The sequence below is a fragment of the Cucurbita pepo genome, chromosome 1 (assembly GCF_057944985.1).
Source record: "Cucurbita pepo subsp. pepo isolate OVF chromosome 1, ASM5794498v1, whole genome shotgun sequence".
NCBI lineage: Eukaryota > Viridiplantae > Streptophyta > Magnoliopsida > Cucurbitales > Cucurbitaceae > Cucurbita > Cucurbita pepo.
Window position 1 is genome coordinate 9525664 of NC_141798.1, and position 9461 is coordinate 9535124.

Genomic DNA, 9461 nt, shown 5'->3' on the forward strand with positions numbered 1-9461 from the left:
CACGCTCACGCCCATCGCGTTTCTTCTCCCCGACGTGTCCGCGCGGGCCCCGCCGGCCGTTCCCAGCACGTGCGTGCACCCACCCTCGCCTCGATCATGCCCACCCCGCATGCGTTAAATGCAACTTGTGCGCATGGCATGTCGGGTGCGATCATACCAGCACTAATGCACTGGATCCCATCAGAACTCCGCAGTTAAGCGTGCTTGGGCGAGAGTAGTACTAAGTTGGGTGACCACTTGGGAAGTCCTCGTGTTGCACCCCTTTTTTATATTTCTTTTGCTCGTTACTTCAATTTCTCCCCGTTCTTTTCTTCCTTTCTTTACAAATGGCAACCTCCCCCGCTCGCACGCTCACGCCCATCGCGTTTCTTCTCCCCGACGTGTCCGCGCGGGCCCCGCCGGCCGTTCCCAGCACGTGCGTGCACCCACCCTCGCCTCGATCATGCCCACCCCGCATGCGTTAAATGCAATATTTGCGCATGGCATGTCGGGTGCGATCATACCAGCACTAATGCACCGGATCCCATCAGAACTCCGCAGTTAAGCGTGCTTGGGCGAGAGTAGTACTAAGTTGGGTGACCACTTGGGAAGTCCTCGTGTTGCACCCCTTTTTTATATTTCTTTTGCTCGTTACTTCAATTTCTCCCCGTTCTTTTCTTCCTTTCTTTACAAATGGCAACCTCCCCCGCTCGCACGCTCACGCCCATCGCGTTTCTTCTCCCCGACGTGTCCGCGCGGGCCCCGCCGGCCATTCCCAGCACGTGCGTGCACCCACCCTCGCCTCGATCATGCCCACCCCGCATGCGTTAAATGCAACTTGTGCGCATGGCATGTCGGGTGCGATCATACCAGCACTAATGCACCGGATCCCATCAGAACTCCGCAGTTAAGCGTGCTTGGGCGAGAGTAGTACTAAGTTGGGTGACCACTTGGGAAGTCCTCGTGTTGCACCCCTTTTTTATATTTCTTTTGCTCGTTACTTCAATTTCTCCCCGTTCTTTTCTTCCTTTCTTTACAAATGGCAACCTCCCCCGCTCGCACGCTCACGCCCATCGCGTTTCTTCTCCCCGACGTGTCCGCGCGGGCCCCGCCGGCCATTCCCAGCACGTGCGTGCACCCACCCTCGCCTCGATCATGCCCACCCCGCATGCGTTAAATGCAACTTGTGCGCATGGCATGTCGGGTGCGATCATACCAGCACTAATGCACCGGATCCCATCAGAACTCCGCAGTTAAGCGTGCTTGGGCGAGAGTAGTACTAAGTTGGGTGACCACTTGGGAAGTCCTCGTGTTGCACCCCTTTTTTATATTTCTTTTGCTCGTTACTTCAATTTCTCCCCGTTCTTTTCTTCCTTTCTTTACAAATGGCAACCTCCCCCGCTCGCACGCTCACGCCCATCGCGTTTCTTCTCCCCGACGTGTCCGCGCGGGCCCCGCCGGCCATTCCCAGCACGTGCGTGCACCCACCCTCGCCTCGATCATGCCCACCCCGCATGCGTTAAATGCAACTTGTGCGCATGGCATGTCGGGTGCGATCATACCAGCACTAATGCACCGGATCCCATCAGAACTCCGCAGTTAAGCGTGCTTGGGCGAGAGTAGTACTAAGTTGGGTGACCACTTGGGAAGTCCTCGTGTTGCACCCCTTTTTTATATTTCTTTTGCTCGTTACTTCAATTTCTCCCCGTTCTTTTCTTCCTTTCTTTACAAATGGCAACCTCCCCCGCTCGCACGCTCACGCCCATCGCGTTTCTTCTCCCCGACGTGTCCGCGCGGGCCCCGCCGGCCGTTCCCAGCACGTGCGTGCACCCACCCTCGCCTCGATCATGCCCACCCCGCATGCGTTAAATGCAACTTGTGCGCATGGCATGTCGGGTGCGATCATACCAGCACTAATGCACCGGATCCCATCAGAACTCCGCAGCTAAGCGTGCTTGGGCGAGAGTAGTACTAAGTTGGGTGACCACTTGGGAAGTCCTCGTGTTGCACCCCTTTTTTATATTTCTTTTGCTCGTTACTTCAATTTCTCCCCGTCCTTTTCTTCCTTTCTTTACAAATGGCAACCTCCCCCGCTCGCACGCTCACGCCCATCGCGTTTCTTCTCCCCGACGTGTCCGCGCGGGCCCCGCCGGCCGTTCCCAGCACGTGCGTGCACCCACCCTCGCCTCGATCATGCCCACCCCGCATGCGTTAAATGCAACTTGTGCGCATGGCATGTCGGGTGCGATCATACCAGCACTAATGCACCGGATCCCATCAGAACTCCGCAGTTAAGCGTGCTTGGGCGAGAGTAGTACTAAGTTGGGTGACCACTTGGGAAGTCCTCGTGTTGCACCCCTTTTTTATATTTCTTTTGCTCGTTACTTCAATTTCTCCCCGTTCTTTTCTTCCTTTCTTTACAAATGGCAACCTCCCCCGCTCGCACGCTCACGCCCATCGCGTTTCTTCTCCCCGACGTGTCCGCGCGGGCCCCGCCGGCCGTTCCCAGCACGTGCGTGCACCCACCCTCGCCTCGATCATGCCCACCCCGCATGCGTTAAATGCAACTTGTGCGCATGGCATGTCGGGTGCGATCATACCAGCACTAATGCACCGAATCCCATCAGAACTCCGCAGTTAAGCGTGCTTGGGCGAGAGTAGTACTAAGTTGGGTGACCACTTGGGAAGTCCTCGTGTTGCACCCCTTTTTTATATTTCTTTTGCTCGTTACTTCAATTTCTCCCCGTTCTTTTCTTCCTTTCTTTACAAATGGCAACCTCCCCCGCTCGCACGCTCACGCCCATCGCGTTTCTTCTCCCCGACGTGTCCGCGCGGGCCCCGCCGGCCGTTCCCAGCACGTGCGTGCACCCACCCTCGCCTCGATCATGCCCACCCCGCATGCGTTAAATGCAACTTGTGCGCATGGCATGTCGGGTGCGATCATACCAGCACTAATGCACCGGATCCCATCAGAACTCCGCAGTTAAGCGTGCTTGGGCGAGAGTAGTACTAAGTTGGGTGACCACTTGGGAAGTCCTCGTGTTGCACCCCTTTTTTATATTTCTTTTGCTCGTTACTTCAATTTCTCCCCGTTCTTTTCTTCCTTTCTTTACAAATGGCAACCTCCCCCGCTCGCACGCTCACGCCCATCGCGTTTCTTCTCCCCGACGTGTCCGCGCGGGCCCCGCCGGCCGTTCCCAGCACGTGCGTGCACCCACCCTCGCCTCGATCATGCCCACCCCGCATGCGTTAAATGCAACTTGTGCGCATGGCATGTCGGGTGCGATCATACCAGCACTAATGCACCGGATCCCATCAGAACTCCGCAGTTAAGCGTGCTTGGGCGAGAGTAGTACCAAGTTGGGTGACCACTTGGGAAGTCCTCGTGTTGCACCCCTTTTTTATATTTCTTTTGCTCGTTACTTCAATTTCTCCCCGTTCTTTTCTTCCTTTCTTTACAAATGGCAACCTCCCCCGCTCGCACGCTCATGCCCATCGCGTTTCTTCTCCCCGACGTGTCCGCGCGGGCCCCGCCGGCCGTTCCCAGCACGTGCGTGCACCCACCCTCGCCTCGATCATGCCCACCCCGCATGCGTTAAATGCAACTTGTGCGCATGGCATGTCGGGTGCGATCATACCAGCACTAATGCACCGGATCCCATCAGAACTCCGCAGTCAAGCGTGCTTGGCGAGAGTAGTACTAAGTTGGGTGACCACTTGGGAAGTCCTCGTGTTGCACCCCTTTTTTATATTTCTTTTGCTCGTTACTTCAATTTCTCCCCGTTCTTTTCTTCCTTTCTTTACAAATGGCAACCTCCCCCGCTCGCACGCTCACGCCCATCGCGTTTCTTCTCCCCGACGTGTCCGCGCGGGCCCCGCCGGCCGTTCCCAGCACGTGCGTGCACCCACCCTCGCCTCGATCATGCCCACCCCGCATGCGTTAAATGCAACTTGTGCGCATGGCATGTCGGGTGCGATCATACCAGCACTAATGCACCGGATCCCATCAGAACTCCGCAGTTAAGCGTGCTTGGGCGAGAGTAGTACTAAGTTGGGTGACCACTTGGGAAGTCCTCGTGTTGCACCCCTTTTTTATATTTCTTTTGCTCGTTACTTCAATTTCTCCCCGTTCTTTTCTTCCTTTCTTTACAAATGGCAACCTCCCCCGCTCGCACGCTCACGCCCATCGCGTTTCTTCTCCCCGACGTGTCCGCGCGGGCCCCGCCGGCCGTTCCCAGCACGTGCGTGCACCCACCCTCGCCTCGATCATGCCCACCCCGCATGCGTTAAATGCAACTTGTGCGCATGGCATGTCGGGTGCGATCATACCAGCACTAATGCACCGGATCCCATCAGAACTCCGCAGTTAAGCGTGCTTGGGCGAGAGTAGTACTAAGTTGGGTGACCACTTGGGAAGTCCTCGTGTTGCACCCCTTTTTTATATTTCTTTTGCTCGTTACTTCAATTTCTCCCCGTTCTTTTCTTCCTTTCTTTACAAATGGCAACCTCCCCCGCTCGCACGCTCACGCCCATCGCGTTTCTTCTCCCCGACGTGTCCGCGCGGGCCCCGCCGGCCGTTCCCAGCACGTGCGTGCACCCACCCTCGCCTCGATCATGCCCACCCCGCATGCGTTAAATGCAACTTGTGCGCATGGCATGTCGGGTGCGATCATACCAGCACTAATGCACCGGATCCCATCAGAACTCCGCAGTTAAGCGTGCTTGGGCGAGAGTAGTACTAAGTTGGGTGACCACTTGGGAAGTCCTCGTGTTGCACCCCTTTTTTATTTTCTTTTGCTCGTTACTTCAATTTCTCCCCGTTCTTTTCTTCCTTTCTTTACAAATGGCAACCTCCCCCGCTCGCACGCTCACGCCCATCGCGTTTCTTCTCCCCGACGTGTCCGCGCGGGCCCCGCCGGCCGTTCCCAGCACGTGCGTGCACCCACCCTCGCCTCGATCATGCCCACCCCGCATGCGTTAAATGCAATTTGTGCGCATGGCATGTCGGGTGCGATCATACCAGCACTAATGCACCGGATCCCATCAGAACTCCGCAGTTAAGCGTGCTTGGGCGAGAGTAGTACTAAGTTGGGTGACCACTTGGGAAGTCCTCGTGTTGCACCCCTTTTTTATATTTCTTTTGCTCGTTACTTCAATTTCTCCCCGTTCTTTTCTTCCTTTCTTTACAAATGGCAACCTCCCCCGCTCGCACGCTCACGCCCATCGCGTTTCTTCTCCCCGACGTGTCCGCGCGGGCCCCGCCGGCCGTTCCCAGCACGTGCGTGCACCCACCCTCGCCTCGATCATGCCCACCCCGCATGCGTTAAATGCAATTTGTGCGCATGGCATGTCGGGTGCGATCATACCAGCACTAATGTACCGGATCCCATCAGAACTCCGCAGTTAAGCGTGCTTGGGCGAGAGTAGTACTAAGTTGGGTGACCACTTGGGAAGTCCTCGTGTTGCACCCCTTTTTTATATTTCTTTTGCTCGTTACTTCAATTTCTCCCCGTTCTTTTCTTCCTTTCTTTACAAATGGCAACCTCCCCCGCTCGCACGCTCACGCCCATCGCGTTTCTTCTCCCCGACGTGTCCGCGCGGGCCCCGCCGGCCGTTCCCAGCACGTACGTGCACCCACCCTCGCCTCGATCATGCCCACCCCGCATGCGTTAAATGCAATTTGTGCGCATGGCATGTCGGGTGCGATCATACTAGCACTAATGCACCGGATCCCATCAGAACTCCGCAATTAAGCGTGCTTGGGCGAGAGTAGTACTAAGTTGGGTGACCACTTGGGAAGTCCTCGTGTTGCACCCCTTTTTTATATTTCTTTTGCTCGTTACTTCAATTTCTCCCCGTTCTTTTCTTCCTTTCTTTACAAATGGCAACCTCCCCCGCTCGCACGCTCACGCCCATCGCGTTTCTTCTCCCCGACGTGTCCGCGCGGGCCCCGCCGGCCGTTCCCAGCACGTGCGTGCACCCACCCTCGCCTCGATCATGCCCACCCCGCATGCGTTAAATGCAATTTGTGCGCATGGCATGTCGGGTGCGATCATACTAGCACTAATGCACCGGATCCCATCAGAACTCCGCAGTTAAGCGTGCTTGGGCGAGAGTAGTACTAAGTTGGGTGACCACTTGGGAAGTCCTCGTGTTGCACCCCTTTTTTATATTTCTTTTGCTCGTTACTTCAATTTCTCCCCGTTCTTTTCTTCCTTTCTTTACAAATGGCAACCTCCCCCGCTCGCACGCTCACGCCCATCGCGTTTCTTCTCCCCGACGTGTCCGCGCGGGCCCCGCCGGCCGTTCCCAGCACGTGCGTGCACCCACCCTCGCCTCGATCATGCCCACCCCGCATGCGTTAAATGCAATTTGTGCGCATGGCATGTCGGGTGCGATCATACCAGCACTAATGCACCGGATCCCATCAGAACTCCGCAGTTAAGCGTGCTTGGGCGAGAGTAGTACTAAGTTGGGTGACCACTTGGGAAGTCCTCGTGTTGCACCCCTTTTTTATATTTCTTTTGCTCGTTACTTCAATTTCTCCCCGTTCTTTTCTTCCTTTCTTTACAAATGGCAACCTCCCCCGCTCGCACGCTCACGCCCATCGCGTTTCTTCTCCCCGACGTGTCCGCGCGGGCCCCGCTGGCCGTTCCCAGCACGTGCGTGCACCCACCCTCGCCTCGATCATGCCCACCCCGCATGCGTTAAATGCAATTTGTGCGCATGGCATGTCGGGTGCGATCATACCAGCACTAATGCACCGGATCCCATCAGAACTCCGCAGTTAAGCGTGCTTGGGCGAGAGTAGTACTAAGTTGGGTGACCACTTTGGAAGTCCTCGTGTTGCACCCCTTTTTTATATTTCTTTTGCTCGTTACTTCAATTTCTCCCCGTTCTTTTCTTCCTTTCTTTACAAATGGCAACCTCCCCCGCTCGCACGCTCACGCCCATCGCGTTTCTTCTCCCCGACGTGTCCGCGCGGGCCCCGCCGGCCGTTCCCAGCACGTGCGTGCACCCACCCTCGCCTCGATCATGCCCACCCCGCATGCGTTAAATGCAATTTGTGCGCATGGCATGTCGGGTGCGATCATACCAGCACTAATGCACCGGATCCCATCAGAACTCCGCAGTTAAGCGTGCTTGGGCGAGAGTAGTACTAAGTTGGGTGACCACTTGGGAAGTCCTCGTGTTGCACCCCTTTTTTATATTTCTTTTGCTCGTTACTTCAATTTCTCCCCGTTCTTTTCTTCCTTTCTTTACAAATGGCAACCTCCCCCGCTCGCACGCTCACGCCCATCGCGTTTCTTCTCCCCGACGTGTCCGCGCGGGCCCCGCCGGCCGTTCCCAGCACGTGCGTGCACCCACCCTCGCCTCGATCATGCCCACCCTGCATGCGTTAAATGCAATTTGTGCGCATGGCATGTCGGGTGCGATCATACCAGCACTAATGCACCGGATCCCATCAGAACTCCGCAGTTAAGCGTGCTTGGGCGAGAGTAGTACTAAGTTGGGTGACCACTTGGGAAGTCCTCGTGTTGCACCCCTTTTTTATATTTCTTTTGCTCGTTACTTCAATTTCTCCCCGTTCTTTTCTTCCTTTCTTTACAAATGGCAACCTCCCCCGCTCGCACGCTCACGCCCATCGCGTTTCTTCTCCCCGACGTGTCCGCGCGGGCCCCGCCGGCCGTTCCCAGCACGTGCGTGCACCCACCCTCGCCTCGATCATGCCCACCCCGCATGCGTTAAATGCAATTTGTGCGCATGGCATGTCGGGTGCGATCATACTAGCACTAATGCACCGGATCCCATCAGAACTCCGCAGTTAAGCGTGCTTGGGCGAGAGTAGTACTAAGTTGGGTGACCACTTGGGAAGTCCTCGTGTTGCACCCCTTTTTTATATTTCTTTTGCTCGTTACTTCAATTTCTCCCCGTTCTTTTCTTCCTTTCTTTACAAATGGCAACCTCCCCCGCTCGCACGCTCACGCCCATCGCGTTTCTTCTCCCCGACGTGTCCGCGCGGGCCCCGCCGGCCGTTCCCAGCACGTGCGTGCACCCACCCTCGCCTCGATCATGCCCACCCCGCATGCGTTAAATGCAATTTGTGCGCATGGCATGTCGGGTGCGATCATACCAGCACTAATGCACCGGATCCCATCAGAACTCCGCAGTTAAGCGTGCTTGGGCGAGAGTAGTACTAAGTTGGGTGACCACTTGGGAAGTCCTCGTGTTGCACCCCTTTTTTATATTTCTTTTGCTCGTTACTTCAATTTCTCCCCGTTCTTTTCTTCCTTTCTTTACAAATGGCAACCTCCCCCGCTCGCACGCTCACGCCCATCGCGTTTCTTCAACCCGACGTGTCCGCGCGGGCCCCGCCGGCCGTTCCCAGCACGTGCGTGCACCCACCCTCGCCTCGATCATGCCCACCCCGCATGCGTTAAATGCAATTTGTGCGCATGGCATGTCGGGTGCGATCATACCAGCACTAATGCACCGGATCCCATCAGAACTCCGCAGTTAAGCGTGCTTGGGCGAGAGTAGTACTAAGTTGGGTGACCACTTGGGAAGTCCTCGTGTTGCACCCCTTTTTTATATTTCTTTTGCTTGTTACTTCAATTTCTCCCCGTTCTTTTCTTCCTTTCTTTACAAATGGCAACCTCCCCCGCTCGCACGCTCACGCCCATCGCGTTTCTTCTCCCCGACGTGTCCGCGCGGGCCCCGCCGGCCGTTCCCAGCACGTGCGTGCACCCACCCTCGCCTCGATCATGCCCACCCCGCATGCGTTAAATGCAATTTGTGCGCATGGCATGTCGGGTGCGATCATACCAGCACTAATGCACCGGATCCCATCAGAACTCCGCAGTCAAGCGTGCTTGGGCGAGAGTAGTACTAAGTTGGATGACCACTTGGGAAGTCCTCGTGTTGCACCCCTTTTTTATATTTCTTTTGCTCGTTACTTCAATTTCTCCCCGTTCTTTTCTTCCTTTCTTTACAAATGGCAACCTCCCCCGCTCGCACGCTCACGCCCATCGCGTTTCTTCTCCCCGACGTGTCCGCGCGGGCCCCGCCGGCCGTTCCCAGCACGTGCGTGCACCCACCCTCGCCTCGATCATGCCCACCCCGCATGCGTTAAATGCAATTTGTGCGCATGGCATGTCGGGTGCGATCATACCAGCACTAATGCACCGGATCCCATCAGAACTCCGCAGTTAAGCGTGCTTGGGCGAGAGTAGTACTAAGTTGGGTGACCACTTGGGAAGTCCTCGTGTTGCACCCCTTTTTTATATTTCTTTTGCTCGTTACTTCAATTTCTCCCCGTTCTTTTCTTCCTTTCTTTACAAATGGCAACCTCCCCCGCTCGCACGCTCACGCCCATCGCGTTTCTTCTCCCCGACGTGTCCGCGCGGGCCCCGCCGGCCGTTCCCAGCACGTGCGTGCACCCACCCTCGCCTCGATCATGCCCACCCCGCATGCGTTAAATG

General features: G+C 56.2%; 27 non-coding genes across 27 annotated transcripts; all 27 read left to right on the forward strand.

The window, feature by feature from the left end:
• The first annotated feature begins 143 nt into the window (after positions 1-143).
• Positions 144-262, forward strand: LOC147794087 (5S ribosomal RNA). Its single transcript, XR_015413234.1, has one exon. It is a non-coding gene; the product is annotated as a 5S ribosomal RNA (ribosomal RNA).
• A 227-nt stretch (positions 263-489) lies between these two features.
• Positions 490-608, forward strand: LOC147794088 (5S ribosomal RNA). Its single transcript, XR_015413677.1, has one exon. It is a non-coding gene; the product is annotated as a 5S ribosomal RNA (ribosomal RNA).
• Positions 609-835: 227 nt separating this feature from the next.
• LOC147794089 (5S ribosomal RNA) lies at positions 836-954 on the forward strand. Its single transcript, XR_015413678.1, has one exon. It is a non-coding gene; the product is annotated as a 5S ribosomal RNA (ribosomal RNA).
• A 227-nt stretch (positions 955-1181) lies between these two features.
• Positions 1182-1300, forward strand: LOC147794090 (5S ribosomal RNA). The gene has a single exon (XR_015413682.1). It is a non-coding gene; the product is annotated as a 5S ribosomal RNA (ribosomal RNA).
• Positions 1301-1527: 227 nt separating this feature from the next.
• On the forward strand, positions 1528-1646 carry LOC147794091 (5S ribosomal RNA). The gene has a single exon (XR_015413683.1). It is a non-coding gene; the product is annotated as a 5S ribosomal RNA (ribosomal RNA).
• Positions 1647-1873: 227 nt separating this feature from the next.
• On the forward strand, positions 1874-1992 carry LOC147794092 (5S ribosomal RNA). Its single transcript, XR_015413088.1, has one exon. It is a non-coding gene; the product is annotated as a 5S ribosomal RNA (ribosomal RNA).
• A 227-nt stretch (positions 1993-2219) lies between these two features.
• On the forward strand, positions 2220-2338 carry LOC147794093 (5S ribosomal RNA). The gene has a single exon (XR_015413684.1). It is a non-coding gene; the product is annotated as a 5S ribosomal RNA (ribosomal RNA).
• Positions 2339-2565: 227 nt separating this feature from the next.
• LOC147794094 (5S ribosomal RNA) lies at positions 2566-2684 on the forward strand. The gene has a single exon (XR_015413385.1). It is a non-coding gene; the product is annotated as a 5S ribosomal RNA (ribosomal RNA).
• Positions 2685-2911: 227 nt separating this feature from the next.
• Positions 2912-3030, forward strand: LOC147794095 (5S ribosomal RNA). The gene has a single exon (XR_015413687.1). It is a non-coding gene; the product is annotated as a 5S ribosomal RNA (ribosomal RNA).
• A 227-nt stretch (positions 3031-3257) lies between these two features.
• On the forward strand, positions 3258-3376 carry LOC147794096 (5S ribosomal RNA). Its single transcript, XR_015413096.1, has one exon. It is a non-coding gene; the product is annotated as a 5S ribosomal RNA (ribosomal RNA).
• A 227-nt stretch (positions 3377-3603) lies between these two features.
• Positions 3604-3721, forward strand: LOC147794097 (5S ribosomal RNA). Its single transcript, XR_015413552.1, has one exon. It is a non-coding gene; the product is annotated as a 5S ribosomal RNA (ribosomal RNA).
• A 227-nt stretch (positions 3722-3948) lies between these two features.
• On the forward strand, positions 3949-4067 carry LOC147794098 (5S ribosomal RNA). The gene has a single exon (XR_015413688.1). It is a non-coding gene; the product is annotated as a 5S ribosomal RNA (ribosomal RNA).
• Positions 4068-4294: 227 nt separating this feature from the next.
• On the forward strand, positions 4295-4413 carry LOC147794099 (5S ribosomal RNA). The gene has a single exon (XR_015413689.1). It is a non-coding gene; the product is annotated as a 5S ribosomal RNA (ribosomal RNA).
• A 227-nt stretch (positions 4414-4640) lies between these two features.
• LOC147794100 (5S ribosomal RNA) lies at positions 4641-4759 on the forward strand. Its single transcript, XR_015413690.1, has one exon. It is a non-coding gene; the product is annotated as a 5S ribosomal RNA (ribosomal RNA).
• Positions 4760-4985: 226 nt separating this feature from the next.
• On the forward strand, positions 4986-5104 carry LOC147794101 (5S ribosomal RNA). The gene has a single exon (XR_015413691.1). It is a non-coding gene; the product is annotated as a 5S ribosomal RNA (ribosomal RNA).
• A 227-nt stretch (positions 5105-5331) lies between these two features.
• Positions 5332-5450, forward strand: LOC147794102 (5S ribosomal RNA). Its single transcript, XR_015413186.1, has one exon. It is a non-coding gene; the product is annotated as a 5S ribosomal RNA (ribosomal RNA).
• A 227-nt stretch (positions 5451-5677) lies between these two features.
• Positions 5678-5796, forward strand: LOC147794103 (5S ribosomal RNA). Its single transcript, XR_015413445.1, has one exon. It is a non-coding gene; the product is annotated as a 5S ribosomal RNA (ribosomal RNA).
• Positions 5797-6023: 227 nt separating this feature from the next.
• Positions 6024-6142, forward strand: LOC147794104 (5S ribosomal RNA). Its single transcript, XR_015413199.1, has one exon. It is a non-coding gene; the product is annotated as a 5S ribosomal RNA (ribosomal RNA).
• Positions 6143-6369: 227 nt separating this feature from the next.
• LOC147794105 (5S ribosomal RNA) lies at positions 6370-6488 on the forward strand. The gene has a single exon (XR_015413692.1). It is a non-coding gene; the product is annotated as a 5S ribosomal RNA (ribosomal RNA).
• Positions 6489-6715: 227 nt separating this feature from the next.
• Positions 6716-6834, forward strand: LOC147794106 (5S ribosomal RNA). Its single transcript, XR_015413312.1, has one exon. It is a non-coding gene; the product is annotated as a 5S ribosomal RNA (ribosomal RNA).
• Positions 6835-7061: 227 nt separating this feature from the next.
• On the forward strand, positions 7062-7180 carry LOC147794107 (5S ribosomal RNA). Its single transcript, XR_015413694.1, has one exon. It is a non-coding gene; the product is annotated as a 5S ribosomal RNA (ribosomal RNA).
• A 227-nt stretch (positions 7181-7407) lies between these two features.
• LOC147794108 (5S ribosomal RNA) lies at positions 7408-7526 on the forward strand. The gene has a single exon (XR_015413695.1). It is a non-coding gene; the product is annotated as a 5S ribosomal RNA (ribosomal RNA).
• A 227-nt stretch (positions 7527-7753) lies between these two features.
• Positions 7754-7872, forward strand: LOC147794109 (5S ribosomal RNA). Its single transcript, XR_015413200.1, has one exon. It is a non-coding gene; the product is annotated as a 5S ribosomal RNA (ribosomal RNA).
• A 227-nt stretch (positions 7873-8099) lies between these two features.
• Positions 8100-8218, forward strand: LOC147794110 (5S ribosomal RNA). Its single transcript, XR_015413696.1, has one exon. It is a non-coding gene; the product is annotated as a 5S ribosomal RNA (ribosomal RNA).
• A 227-nt stretch (positions 8219-8445) lies between these two features.
• LOC147794111 (5S ribosomal RNA) lies at positions 8446-8564 on the forward strand. The gene has a single exon (XR_015413697.1). It is a non-coding gene; the product is annotated as a 5S ribosomal RNA (ribosomal RNA).
• A 227-nt stretch (positions 8565-8791) lies between these two features.
• On the forward strand, positions 8792-8910 carry LOC147794112 (5S ribosomal RNA). The gene has a single exon (XR_015413351.1). It is a non-coding gene; the product is annotated as a 5S ribosomal RNA (ribosomal RNA).
• A 227-nt stretch (positions 8911-9137) lies between these two features.
• Positions 9138-9256, forward strand: LOC147794113 (5S ribosomal RNA). The gene has a single exon (XR_015413698.1). It is a non-coding gene; the product is annotated as a 5S ribosomal RNA (ribosomal RNA).
• The last annotated feature ends 205 nt before the right edge of the window (positions 9257-9461 follow it).